General features: G+C 43.0%; 1 pseudogene; it reads right to left on the bottom strand.

The window, feature by feature from the left end:
- Positions 1–8,090: 8,090 nt before the first annotated feature.
- On the bottom strand, positions 8,091–12,879 carry LOC101822743 (annotated as a pseudogene).
- Positions 12,880–13,550: the final 671 nt, after the last annotated feature.

Genomic DNA, 13,550 nt, shown 5'->3' with positions numbered 1-13,550 from the left:
GCTACATATAAGACTTTAGACTTACACAAATGGATAGATAATAAAATACTTTCTTTAAATCTTACTAAATATTAATGGACTAAATATAATAACTATAGTTCTTACTTGATAACTGTTCTGTTATATAAAATTTGACTATGTTAAAGTTAAAACTTTTCTGTTTATTTAGACAGAAAAGAGGCGATGATGAGGGAAGTCCTTCTATGTATATGTGTGCTTATTGGTTGATTAATAAATCACTGTTGACCAATAGGGAAGCAAGATAGATGAGACTAGGAGAGGTGGAGGATTCTGGGAAATGGAAGCACAGTCAATCACCATGTAGGAAGTAAGAGGAGTAAGAGGTTTGGACCCTTTCTCTGGTAAGAGAAGACCACATGGAAATACTCAGATTAGCAGTTATGTGTTAATAATTAAGTCAGACCTAGACAACAAGAAACCATAGAAACTGGCCAATAGTTTCATAATTAATATAGCGTCCTGTGTGTTCATTTGGGACTGACACAGCTCTGGGACCAGACTGGCAGGAAGAATGCTCATTACAGGATTTGTTTTTGGTGGTGTTACTGTGTGCGAGTGTTTCTTCTCTTTCTGGCTTTCATAAAGTGAGATTATATATTTCCTGTGTTTTTATGCATGTAGTAAACTTCCTTGGGTTGGAATTTTCCTTCCAGTACTTTCTGTAGTGCTGGATTTGTGAATATGTATTGTGTAAATCTATTGTCATGGAATATTTTGTTTTCTCCACACCTATAGTGATTAGGAGCTTTGCTATGTTTAACAGTCTGGGCTACTATTGTTTGTAGAACATCTATCCAGGACTTTCTGGCTCTCAGAGTTTCCATGAAGAAATCAGGTGTAATTCTGATATGTCTGCCTTTATATGTTAGTTGGCCATTTCCTTTGCTGCTTTTAATATTCTTTCTTTATTCTGTACATTTTTGGTTTTGATGATTATGTGGGGAGTGAACTTGTATTTTCAGTCCAGTCAATTTGGTGTTCTGTAAGCTTCTTGTACTTTCATAGGCATGTCCTTCTTCAGGGAAACTTTGGGAAAGTTTTCTTCTATGATTTTGTTGAATATGTTTTCTGTACCTTTGAGCTGGGCTTCTTCATTTTCTTCTATACCTATTATTGTAAGGTTTGGTCTTTTCACGGTATCCCATATTTTCTGGATATTTTGTGTTAAGGATTTGTTGGATTTAAGATTTTCTTTGGCTGATGAATCTATTTCCTCTAGTTTATCTTCAGCACTTGAGACTCTGTCTTCCATCTCTTGTATTCTATTGGTTATGTTTGCATCTGTAGTTCCTGATTGTTTACCCAGCATTCCTTCAATTTGTGTTTCCTTTATAGTCTCTACTTCAGTTTTCAGGTCTTGACGTGTTTGAATTGTTTCCTTCATTTGTTTGGTTGCTTTTTCTTTTCTTTCCCTGCTTTCTTTAAGAGATTTGTTGATTTCTAGCAGTTTTTAGTTTGTTTTTCCTTCCATTTCTTTCAGGGATTTTCTCATATCCTCTTTGAGGGCCCCTATCATTTTCATTCTCTTCTGTTTCATTTGTGTTGGGATGTTCAGGTCTTGCTGGTGTAGAGTTCCTCTATTCTGGTGGTGTCATGTATGTCTTTCTTTTGTTGCATGTGTTTTTATACTGTTGTTTTCCCATCTCTTCTTGCAGTCGTATAGGTTGGGGGTCTCTCCCTGTCTTGGTAGATATGGGTTCAAGGTTTCAAGGTTCTATCCTTTCTCTCTCTCTCTCTCTCTCTCTCTCTCTCTCTCTCTCTCTCTCTCTCTCTCTCCTGGTATATGGAGGGACAAGACCAAGACCTGCAATGTTTAGTATTTAAATGTCTCCCATCACCATGCTTTTCCTGTGGAAACATTAACCTTTCTTCAATACCCTTCTCAAATGCTCTTTATGGGAATTTTCCTTGTCTTCTGCAATTATTGCTATGCTCAATCATTTAGTATATTCCCTGGTTCAGCATTAACTAATAAATGTCTTATTCTACCCAGGCTGCTATCACAGAAGTACCATAATCTGGGTGACTTCTGAACCCCAGAAATTTATTTCCTGCTCTTATGAAGAAGAGGGATATGTAGAATCAAGGCTTAAGTTCTACATTTACTATCCAGTGGTGAGTTACCTTCAAAAGATGCTAGTCTTTTCCCTATAATCTTACATCGTGCTCACTGCTATCATTTATATACACTATCCACAATAGCCAAAGACACTTGAATCCTTGCCTCATTAACTTAATAGGATTTTTTTAAGTACTGTCTTATTTTTAAGGGAAGCAGTCCTAAGTTATTTTCATGGTGATTAAATTTCTAAATGAGAATTTCCCAAAAATAAATTCACTAAACTAAGAAATGTATCAATTGTCAAACAAAACAAAGCAAGGATATTACATATTCAGTGGTTCAGCTACTATGTTGAGGGATTCTAGACTGAGTGGTAAAATCTTGTGTCATCAGTTCATACAAGAAGCACAGAAAAGTCAATTACAGAGAATACTAGGTATATCTGACCCTAAGAAAACTAGTACCGCTTTACCATTATTAAGATTTAAATTTTGGGATAGCTCTTATAAGCTCCATGAGGATCCACTCCAAATTTCAAGCTCTTTGAGGAACCTTATATATGATTTCTTTTGTATAGTGTGTCAAAAAATAGTACTCTTTAAATGCTATGATTTTGGGAAACTGAATGTCCTAACTTAATAAAACTTACACAAACATTTTTAAGAATAAAAAATAGATTTCTACAATTGTATATGTGATAGTTTGAAGTTTGAATAAGAAGGGCCCCATTCTCTCTCTCTCTCTCTCTCTCTCTCTCTCTCTCTCTCTCTCTCTCTCTCTCTCTCTCTCTCTCTCTCTCTTCTCCCTCCCTCCTTCCCTCCCTTCCTCCCTTTGTACCTCCCTCTCACCTTCCCATAGGAAGGCCCTTGCATGTCTAAGCTCCCTAGGGGTGGCCAGGCTCTCACTATTATTTGTCAAGTTGCCAATCATTTTTAATTACTTTTTTATTTAAATTAAAAACAATCTTATTTCACATACCCAATGCCAGTTTCCCTCTCCTTTCCATCCTCCCACTCCCCCCACCATTTCCCCATCCTACCCCCACCCACTCCTCAGAGAAGGTGAAGTCTGTCACATCATTTGTGGCAGGACTGAGACCCTCCCCCTGTATCTAGGCTGAGAGATTATCTTTCATGGGTAATGGACTCCAAAAAAACAATTCATACACTAGGGATAAATACTGGTTCCACTGCCAGTGGCCCCATAGACTGCCCAAGTCTTTGCCCCCAACTGACACCCATATTCAGGGAGCCTAGTTCAGTCTTATGTAGGTACCCCAGCTCTCAGTCTGGAGTCCATGAGATCCCACTTGTTCAGGTCGGCTGTTTCTGTGTCATTCTCCAGCCTGGTCTTGACCCCTTTGCTCATCATTCCTCCCCCCTACAACTAGATTCCAGGAGTTCGGCTCAGTGCTTAGCTGTGAATGTCTGCTTCAGCTTCAATCAGTTACTGAATGAAGGCTCTATGATGGCATTTAAGGTAGTCATCAATCTGATTATAGGGCAAGGACATCTAAGGTTCCCTCTCCACTATTGCTTAGATTCTTAGTTGGGGACATCCTTGTGGATCACTGGAAATTTCCCTTGTGCCAGATTTCTCGTTAAGCACATTATGGCTCCCTCTATCAAGGTATCTCCTTGCTCTTCTTCTTTGTCCTTTCTCTGACTCAACCTTCCTGATTCCTCATGTTCTCCCCTACTTCCCCCCCTCTCTTACCTCCCTCCTTGTTTCCCCCATGCTCCCAATTTACTCAGGAGATCTTGTTCCTTTCCCTTTCTCCAGGGGTCCATGTATGTCTCACTTAGGGTCCTCCTTGTTTCCTAACTTCTCTGGGGTTGTGGATTGTAGGCTGGTTATCCTTTGTTCTATGTCTAATATCCACTTATGAGTGAGTACATACCATGTTTGTCTTTCTGTGACTGGGTTACCTCCCTCAGGATGGTTTCTTCTAGTTCCATCCATTTGCCTTTGAATTTCAAGATGTCATTGGTTTTTTTGTTTGTTTGTTTTGGCTTTTTGTTGTTGCTTTTTTTCCAACGAGTAGTACTCCATTGGGTACATATATCACATTTTCTTTATCAATTCTTCAGTTGAGGGGCATCTAGGTTGCTTCCAGGTTCTGCCTATTACAAATAATGCTGCTATTTGCAGAGACACCATGTCTATTGTCATGCATAGAGCTTAAGTCCAAATGGAACAAAGACCTCAACATAAATCCAGCCATATTGAGCCTCTTAGAAGAAAAAGTGGGAAGTATCCTTGAATGCATTAGCACTGGAGACCACTTCCTGAATATAATACCAGTAGCATAGACCCTGAGATCAACAATTAATAGATGGGATCTCCTGAAACTGAGAAGCTTCTGTAAGGCAAAGGACACAAGTCAACAAGACAAAAATGGCAGCCCATAGAATGGGAAAAGATCTTCACCAGCTCCACATCTGACAGAGGTCTGATTTCCCAAATATACAAAGAACTCAAGAAACTAGTCACTAAAACACCAAATAACTCAATTTAAAAATGGGGTAAAGATCTAAATAGAGAATTCTCAACAGAGAAATCTCAAATAGTTAAACAGCACTTAAGGAATTGCTCAACATCCTTAGCCATCAGGGAAATGCAAATCAAAACAACTCTGAGATACCATCTTACACCTGTCAGAATGGCTAAAATAAAAAACACCAAAGACAGCTTATGCTGGAGAGGATGTGGAGAGAGAGGAATACTCCTCCACTGCTGGTAGGAGTGCAAACTTGTACAGCCACTTTGCAAATCAGTATGGAAGTTTCTCAGGAAAATGGGAATTGATCTACCTCAAGACCCATCAATTCCACTCTTAGGCATGTATCCAAAGGATGCACACTCATACCACAAGGAAATCTGTTCAAGTCTCCAAACTTGATCAAGATTTTCACTGAAGTTTTGTCTTTCCCCAGCCCCTCAACGCTGTGGCTCAGAGATGCAAAGTTAATTAAGAAAATGCAACCTAATGTGTTGAATTTCAGAATCTTTTGGGCAGTCTACTCCTGCCCCCACTTGCCATCAACTCTCCATTTCAAGCCCCTAAGTCCATTGTCTCAAGGGCTCTAGTTTCTGTTCTGAGACTCTTGGATTTGTGTCATGTAGTTTTTACAGAATTTGGAAATGACATCAATTTGTTCACATTGCACGTCTTCTTTATTTGAGTCACCAAGTATGTCTCAAAATGATTGTCTGGTGTTGCTTACATTGAGAATCCCCTGCGTCTTCGCCATAAAGGGGTAGAACCTATCAAATGGCACACACAGGTAAGGTTTGCTGTCAATCAGCTCCTCTAATTCTGAGATGCCCATAGACACCTCAGGGAGGCCTGCAGCCCTCTAGCTAACCCCAAATTGTCTGCAGACACCCTCCAACAGGTGAGAAGGGTCCTTTACAAACATTTAAAGAATTACCAGTCTTCCTATTGAAAAAAAGATGTTTCTATTCCTTCAGTCATCACTAGTTAACCCCTTTATATGGCATCAATAATTGACTTTGTACCAGAGGCATCTTCTTCTAGTTGCCATCCATGGAAGACAGGATGCCTGCCAGTGACTTCAGTAAGATAAATGAGAGAAACTGTTTGAGTCTACTGAGAAGAGAAGTAAAGACCAAGCTCCAGAAATACCAAAATTAGGAAAGAATGGAACTATTTAAGAGTCTCAAAAGACTGGAAAAGCAAAATAATAATATTCTATTAAGCACAACACTGTCATGGGTGAATAAAGAGGGGAGCAATAAAGGATTCCAGCATAAGTTACAGTGTGGCAGGTTACAAAAAAGGTGGAGACCGTTGACAGTTATGGGGTGTTGGAATCCCATAATTATCAGCCTTTGGATTTCCTCATTGCAAAACATTGATTAACTTGAAGCAGCACTTTGTTCTTGCCTTTTTTTCTAGTCACATTTTTAAAAGCAGCTTACAAATTGTAGTATAGTGAACAATTTTGGTATTACTTTCCATGTTTTAACCTGTGACAATAGCATTTTCATGAGAAATAAGCTATGAAGGCTTACTTTTGTGACCAGACTTTGGCCAGTGCCTCTCTGAGATGATACTCTAGTTTCTATCACACCAGCCCAAGTCTCATAGAGAAGACTGTCTTGCCAGGAAAATTTCCCAATATTGAGTGTGGATCCTTGGACAGGTCTACAGGAATGATTTCTGGTCTACTCTAGGTTCACTTGAGGGGGAATGACATCCACATGCAACCCAACTGCAAGTGAACAACTCTATTTTAGGATTAAGAAATTCTTTAAAAAAAAAAGTATGTTGTACCAAAGTCTCTGAAGACTTTTGAATCCCTCTGAAATAGGCCAGTCCAAATTATAAGCAAATGTCTCTTAGCAAAGAAAAGAATAATAATATAAAAAAGTGCTCTTCCAAGAAATAACCTAACCCCAAGCCCAGTGAAAGCCAATAATCAATGAGGGTGCAAATCGTTTGTCTTGTTTGGATGAACAGCTAGAAGCAAGTCCTCTAGAATGCTAACACCTAGACAATACTACAATTCTGAAATGGATATTCCCCCACATATATCACAAATTCACAGAGATACAAACCTGGAACATCTACAATGTGAATATTACATCAAAGAAGAAAATAATAATGCATAGGATTAGGAAAGAGTAGTTATTAATGGAAGGCTGGAAGACACACACACAAAATACCAATGAAAGAAATGGCTGAGTTTGAAAGATGTCCTAAAGATTAGTCAATCCAGTTTACCCAAAGATACAAAATAAAAGATCTGACCCCAAGAAAATGTATCCAAAGAAAGGAGGTTCGAAAACCTTTGTTTTTAATTTGGAGAACTCAAGCTGACAGATCAAAATTATCCAAAGACATACACACATGCACATACACACAGTCATGTATACACACATGCACACTCACATGCATACTCACATATACTCACACATCTAAGCACACTCACCTTCATCCTTGCACACATACACATACAACACAGCACACACCAAAAGGAAGGAATAAGGGATGGGAGGGAGGGAGAGAGGAAGGGGGGAAGGAAGGAAGGAAGGAAGGAGAGAAAATGATGCTAAAAACCCCTTAAGGATTAATCATTAGGTGAGTGCATAGTGTCATAGAGAGCAGTAAAGAAAGAAGTTTAAGGTGGGCATTGGGACACACTTCCAGTTCCAGCACATAAAGTGTGTGGCAAGATGACACAGAGCTCAAGGCCAACCTTGAGCTACATGCCCAAAGGGCTACATGCCAATGCCCAGATTGAAGAAATCAGTAAGTACATAATAATAGTTATTTAAAACAACCCATTTGGGGAAAAGGCCATCTGTATACACAATGATGAAATATGCTATGAATAAAATAAGGAAGCAATAAAACTATATTTTGCAACATGAAAGTAAGTGAAAAATAAGTAAGATTTGTTTGTATCCTATGTTGGTTCTTTCTAGAATCCTTTGTTAAATAACTTGGTTTCTACTTAGTATCATTTATTTCTCTCTGTAGATAGAAGCAATGCATAAATTGTTCATAATAGGAAATGACTGATTTTTATAAAGCTTTGATAGCTAGCTGAACTAGCAAAGCAAATTAAAATTTGTTCCAATATTCTAAAGTGATTATATTGTATTTGTTGTTTCAAAAAGTAAAAAAAACATTCTGAGTATATTTGTGAAAAAAAGCAATAACTGTCTTAATAGTCTTCAAACTTCTGGCTATAAAAAGCTAGTGTTAGCAACTCTGTGGAGAAACAGATGCGCTCCTACTTCTGATAGCTATGTGTAATCAAAACACTTAATAAAAGCAATTTATTTATATCCAATAAAAGAATAAAAGTGACCTTCTCTTGAACCAGTATTACACATAAAAATATAATCTCACCCTTCAAATAATCCACAACAGTGTATAGAAGTAGAGACAAGCAAATGATCAATAAGCTACAAATGATTTGCCAATAGCAGCGTGATTAGATGTCTTGAATATGCATATCTATATAAATGCATATTAAATTTGCATATAACCATATGTGGAATACTGATCTGTATAAAATGCAACATGGAAGAGATCAAAGGAAGGATATGTCATTAACTTATACTTCAAGAACAGTGGGTCATTTGCCTATGAAAAACAAGTTATTTAACGGTAATGTTAATTGAAAAGTTTTTTAGAAATGTAAATGTTATCTGAATTGAGATCATCTACTGACTCAATAAAGCACTTACAAATGGGGAGTGAAGAAAGCTGAGTTCAAATACTTGATTTGTTTACAAGACAGTTTCTTGCATACCAATAAATATGTACCAATTTCTTGCTCTCTAAAGAAACAAGGAATTCTGGCACTTGGGAGTCACAGAATACTGAGTGTTACACAGCTCAGGTGGAAAAGTATCCTGAAGCTCGGGAGCCAAGGTTGTAGAAAGTTTAGCAGCTTACAGCCCTGCCTCAGAGAAAGGCTTCCCCAGTCTGTTGGCTCTGCTCTGGCAGGACAGGGTCTTCCAGTTGAGGATGTTCACCCAGTGTAGCAGTTTTACTCCGCAGGAGGTTTCTCCAGTGAAGTTGCTACAGTTCAGAGCTGCTCCAGGAGAGTGGAGAGCTGAGAGCAAGCAGAGAGCGGACTCTGCTCTACCAAGGGAAGGTTTCCCCTGCTCGCTCTGCTCTGCCCAGAAACACACCCTGAGCAAAACCAAAGAAACACACTCTGACCCTGCAACCAGAACTAAAGAAATATACCCTGACCCTGAAACCAGTGTCAAAGAAACACACTTTGTCCCTGGAATCAGAGTCAGTGAAAGAAATGCACCCTGGCCCTACAATTGAAGCCAAAAGGCTAAAAAGGACCAGAGAAAGAAACACACTTTGACCCTGAAACCAGAGCAAAATCTGACCCTAATCCTGTGCAGAAAACTAACCAATCTTTGAGCAGAGCTCTAGCCAATCTGAGCTCAGCACTGAAATCTGACCAATCTCCACCCTGGAAGCCCTATATAAACCCTGTGTCTGTTCAGCTTTTGTCTGTTTGCTACCCGACTGTCCTCTGATTCTTCCCTCAGAATAAACCCCTTGGATGAACTTTGGGTGAAGATCTTCTTTTACTGGGGTGATGGAGCAGAGGCAACCCTGGGCAGAGCAGAGCAAGCAGGAGCGCGTGAGGGGTGGGAGAGGGGAAACCTTCCCTTGGCAGAGCAGAGTTGTTACACTCTGCTCCCGGCTCTCCACTCTCTGCTCTCCAGGAGCAGAGCTGAAAACTCCTGCCGAGCAAAAATACTACACAGGGTTAACATCCCCAGCTGGAAGACTCTGTCCTTCTGGAGCAGAGCCAATACTCTGGGGAAGCCTTTCTCTGAGGCAGGGTTGTAAGCTGCTAAGCTTACTACAACCTGTGGTGGTCCTTGGCTCCCCTACTCCAGGATACCTTTCCACCTGAGCTGTGTAACACTCAGTATTCTGTGACTCCCAAGTGCCAGAATACCTGACCCATCCGGATCTGCCCAAAACGCTTATACTCTCCCCTCTGTGATTCAGGGATAAGGGAGGGAGGGTGCTTCCCTTGCTCCCTTCTTCCCTCCCCCCAGAAAGTAAACAGCAGCAGATGAACAAAAATAAAAATACAAAAGGCCAGAGGAAGCTCCCAGGCATGCCCCCCGCCCCTCCCCCGTCTTTGCTGTCACCACTGAAAGTCTCCTGGCTACCCCCTCCACCACAGCTGCCTCCATCCCAGAGCTGCTTGGCACCCCAGGGCAAGTCCAGGGCTCAGAACTGCGGGGCCAGCAGCGCACCCCAGTGACAGACTCCTCGGTGGTGCACAGAGTCAAGCTGTACATTTGGGCCTGGACATTGGGCTCCAGCCGAAGCAGACACCACCTGCAGGGCTTTCCTCTCAATGATTTCAGCACCTACGAAGTTCTCAGGGTTGGGGTCCACATTGTCCAGAAGAGCAGAGCCAAACCCCAGAAGCTTGACCTTAGTAACTTCAGCATCCACGGGGTGGTTGGCTTCCAAGACTTTTTGTGCTTCCTGCAGGAGTGGGCTCAGCTGCTTCCAGCGCTGGAAAAAGTCTTGGGCGGCCATCTCTGTAGCCTGGAAGAAGTTGTTGATGGTCACTGGGAGCTTCAGCGTGAGGGACTGGGCCGTGCCAGCTTACCGGAAGCTCACCCAGTGCAGCACTGGCGTCAAGAAGTCTCGCAGACACTCAGTGTTGAGTACCTGCTGCACCGGTGCACCAGTATCCACTCGTGCAGCTACATGCTTCATCTGCCCTGCCCGCTGATTCTGCAGGGTGGACCACCGTAGGCCAGAAGCTCTGGAACTGCACAGATGTCTTGTTGCCATAGAAGAGATACATTCGGCTTAGGTTCTGTTGGAGCTCGGCCTTGACTCCAATCTGCAGCAACTGGCTCTCAAACAAGACCCCACTGTTCTTACACACGAACTCATTCGGCAGTTCATCCGCTTCTGGATTGGGAGGGCCTCTGTCTTCAGGACCTAGGCTGAGGAAGGCCTCCTCAGGGGTGGGCCCCAGGCTGTGCCGTGCTGCGGGGACATCAGAGAAGACATTAACCAGGAGGTTCCCACCTACAGGAACTGGAGGTGCAGCAGGGGAGGGGTTGCCCGTAGCTCCAAGAGGACCTCGGAGGGTGAAGGGTCAACACGGTTCTGGGGGTGGGCTCCACACCCCCATTGATGTCACTGCTGCTGGTGTCCCTATGGCTGTCCTCCAGGGCACTGGCTGCCCCAGGGCCCTTCTTGTGCTTCAACTTGGCCAGAATGGATGACTCGCGCTCAGGAAATGGGGCATGTCTTCTGGTACAGTAGCCAGACCATGGGTGCTGGCTACAGAGCTGAGGGTGAGGTACGCCACTGCCTGCTGCTGAAGCTCCACATCCGCATTGCGCATCTGGGAGCCGGCACACAGAACTCCGTGGATAGTGGCCTTGGTCTCAGGGAAGAGGTTGAGGAACTTGATGCAGGTGGAACATGGCAGGGCCGGAGTGGCCACGCTACACGGGTGGAACTTGGAATGCAGCAGTGAGAACTGCACCGGCGGGCTGGAGTGTGGGTCCCCAGCAATCCAATTTCCAGGCGCCCCAAGGATGTAGCCACCAACCTTCACCATGTTTTCATGACAGGCTGGGGCCTGTCTTGCAGCATAACCCTGGACATCGTCACGGTTGGTGACAATCTGCAACACTCGGTTCCACACCTCCTCACTCACATAGTTGCCGGCGATGCAGATGGGGTTGAGGACGGGGTCCACATACCAGCTATAGTCCAACCGTATGCTTCTCAGCCAGGATGGCCACCTTCAGCACGGTCTCCTCTCAGATGGCATAGTCAGCAGTCTCCAGGTACCGCAGCATCTCTGACACAATTTGCTTGGCATTGCTCCGGTCACACATGGCATACAGGAGGTCAGCTGCTCTCTGCCTCACACTGACATCCCGCTCCATCTTGAGGGCATTAGTGATGGTATCAATGTGGGTCTTGAGAGCTTCATGGGAGAACTCAAAGCTGGCCAGCGTGCACGTGTTCTCCAGGGCCAGGTATCACAGGTTCATCTCCCGATGTGGCAAGAACTGGCCCAGCTGGTTACAGGCGTGCACCAGGAGGTTGGGCTCACTGTCATAGTGGATGGTGAGGCTAATGGTCTCAAAGAGGATAGCGTTCTTGGCATTGGAGTGCTGCCCCTTCTTGGAGTTGGGGGCTCCTGGGCTTTGTAGAGCACAGGCTCTCCTCCAGCCGCCCTTTCACAGCTGCATCTTGCGTCCTCTGGTGGTCGGTAGCATTGCAGCAGTCACCGCAGCTGCACAGAGAGCCAGGGAGCAGGGATGAAGTAATAGGTGTAGTCCTGGAGGTCTGAAGAGGCAGAGGAGACAATCCGGCTCAGGCAAGATACAGCCAGGGAAATTCAGGTCTTGAAGTCATCTGGATTCTTCTTACAGAGACAGGTGATACAGCTGACAGCAGCTGTGACACTCCCATGTGTTGATCGTTGAGCAAGCGCACTACAAGTGCCATCCACTCGCCAATGGGCACCAGGTCAGGTGAGGTCTTATACAGATGAAGCAGGCACAAGGCTGCGCTCGGCTTCACGCTGTCCATGCTGTCTCCAGCCACCAGGATTCGAGGAATGTCAGCGGCAAAGGCCTCGCCCATCTCACGGCTGCCCACTTTGGCAATACAATGCAAGGCCAGGCACGTGAAGGTGGCCGGGTCATTTTTTTTCTTTAAATTAGAAACAGCCTTGCTTCACATGTCAATGCCAGCTCCCTCTCCCTCCCCTCCTCCCCTGGCCCCCTGGCCAGGTCATTCTTGATAGCGTTGTTGATGAGCGGGATCAGTTCTGAGTTCGAGTTCAACAGGACTGAGATGAACCGGTACCCTGTCTGCTTCTCTGTGTACTTGTTGGAGCTTAGCATGTTCACAGCCTCCATGTGTTCAGAGTCAATGTCATGGTCAAGCGGAAAGCTGAAGAGAAGCTTATACACATACTTCTTCTTACTGTAGCCATCCAACGCCTTGACCCCTTTGAACTTGGAGCATATGTTGGCCAGTTCCTTGTTGATCCTCTTGATCTCAGCCTCTTTGCTCTTGTTGGAGATGAGCACGGCAAGCTGTGCATGCCATCGCCCTTGGATATGGCAGCGGGCTCGACCCAGGCCTGGCAGAACCGGCGCGGGGCTGGCTGGCGGCACTGGGCAGAAAGGACCCCAGGCGGGCTGGCGGTGGGCTGGCGGCGGGCTGGCTGCAGGCTGACGCACCCTCCCCCCATTTGTTTCCTTTTCTGTAGCTCCATTTACCTTTTTATTCCCATTGGTAGGTTAATCTGGCAAATGTGTCAATTCGTTTAATTCACTTCATGATCCTTAGGGTCCTTTGCAACTCTAAAAGTAAATCTGTAAGAGATGGGTTTGAAAGCAATAATTACATGTAAATATGTGTAATGTGAATAATTATTTTAAAGTCAGTTATATATCCTTCTTTTTAAAGTCACTTATATATCCTTTTCATCTATAGATAGTTTAGCTCTTTATACACATACCAATATCTTATATATTATTTTATATTATCAGTTTCTCAAGAATGTTTTTGTGAAATGTAAGGAGAATATCTTTGTTATGTTATTAATATTTTGCCAACAATATAGACGATGACTTAATAATGTACATTTTCAACTGGACAGTAAATTCAAGAAATAATGTTGTAAAATTATGAACCAATTACTGCAGCTAAGGATGAAATTCATGTGCAGTATGAATTAAGCACAGTAAAGACTTGAAATAAGGTATCTTTGCATAATATTTTATTACTTTGATTGATGGATAGGGAATTTCTAAAATATTTAAGATGAACATACAAACCTTACAAATCCAGATATAGATGATCTCTTTTGTAGTTACATGCCATCTAAAATCATTCTAAGTTGTCATTTCAAAATTAAAATAATTTTACATACTTGCAATATTA

The sequence above is a fragment of the Mesocricetus auratus genome, unplaced genomic scaffold (genome assembly GCF_017639785.1).
Source record: "Mesocricetus auratus isolate SY011 unplaced genomic scaffold, BCM_Maur_2.0 Super-Scaffold_100029, whole genome shotgun sequence".
NCBI lineage: Eukaryota > Metazoa > Chordata > Mammalia > Rodentia > Cricetidae > Mesocricetus > Mesocricetus auratus.
The sequence above is the reverse complement of the archived record's forward strand: the minus strand, read 5'-3'. Positions and strand labels throughout refer to the sequence as shown.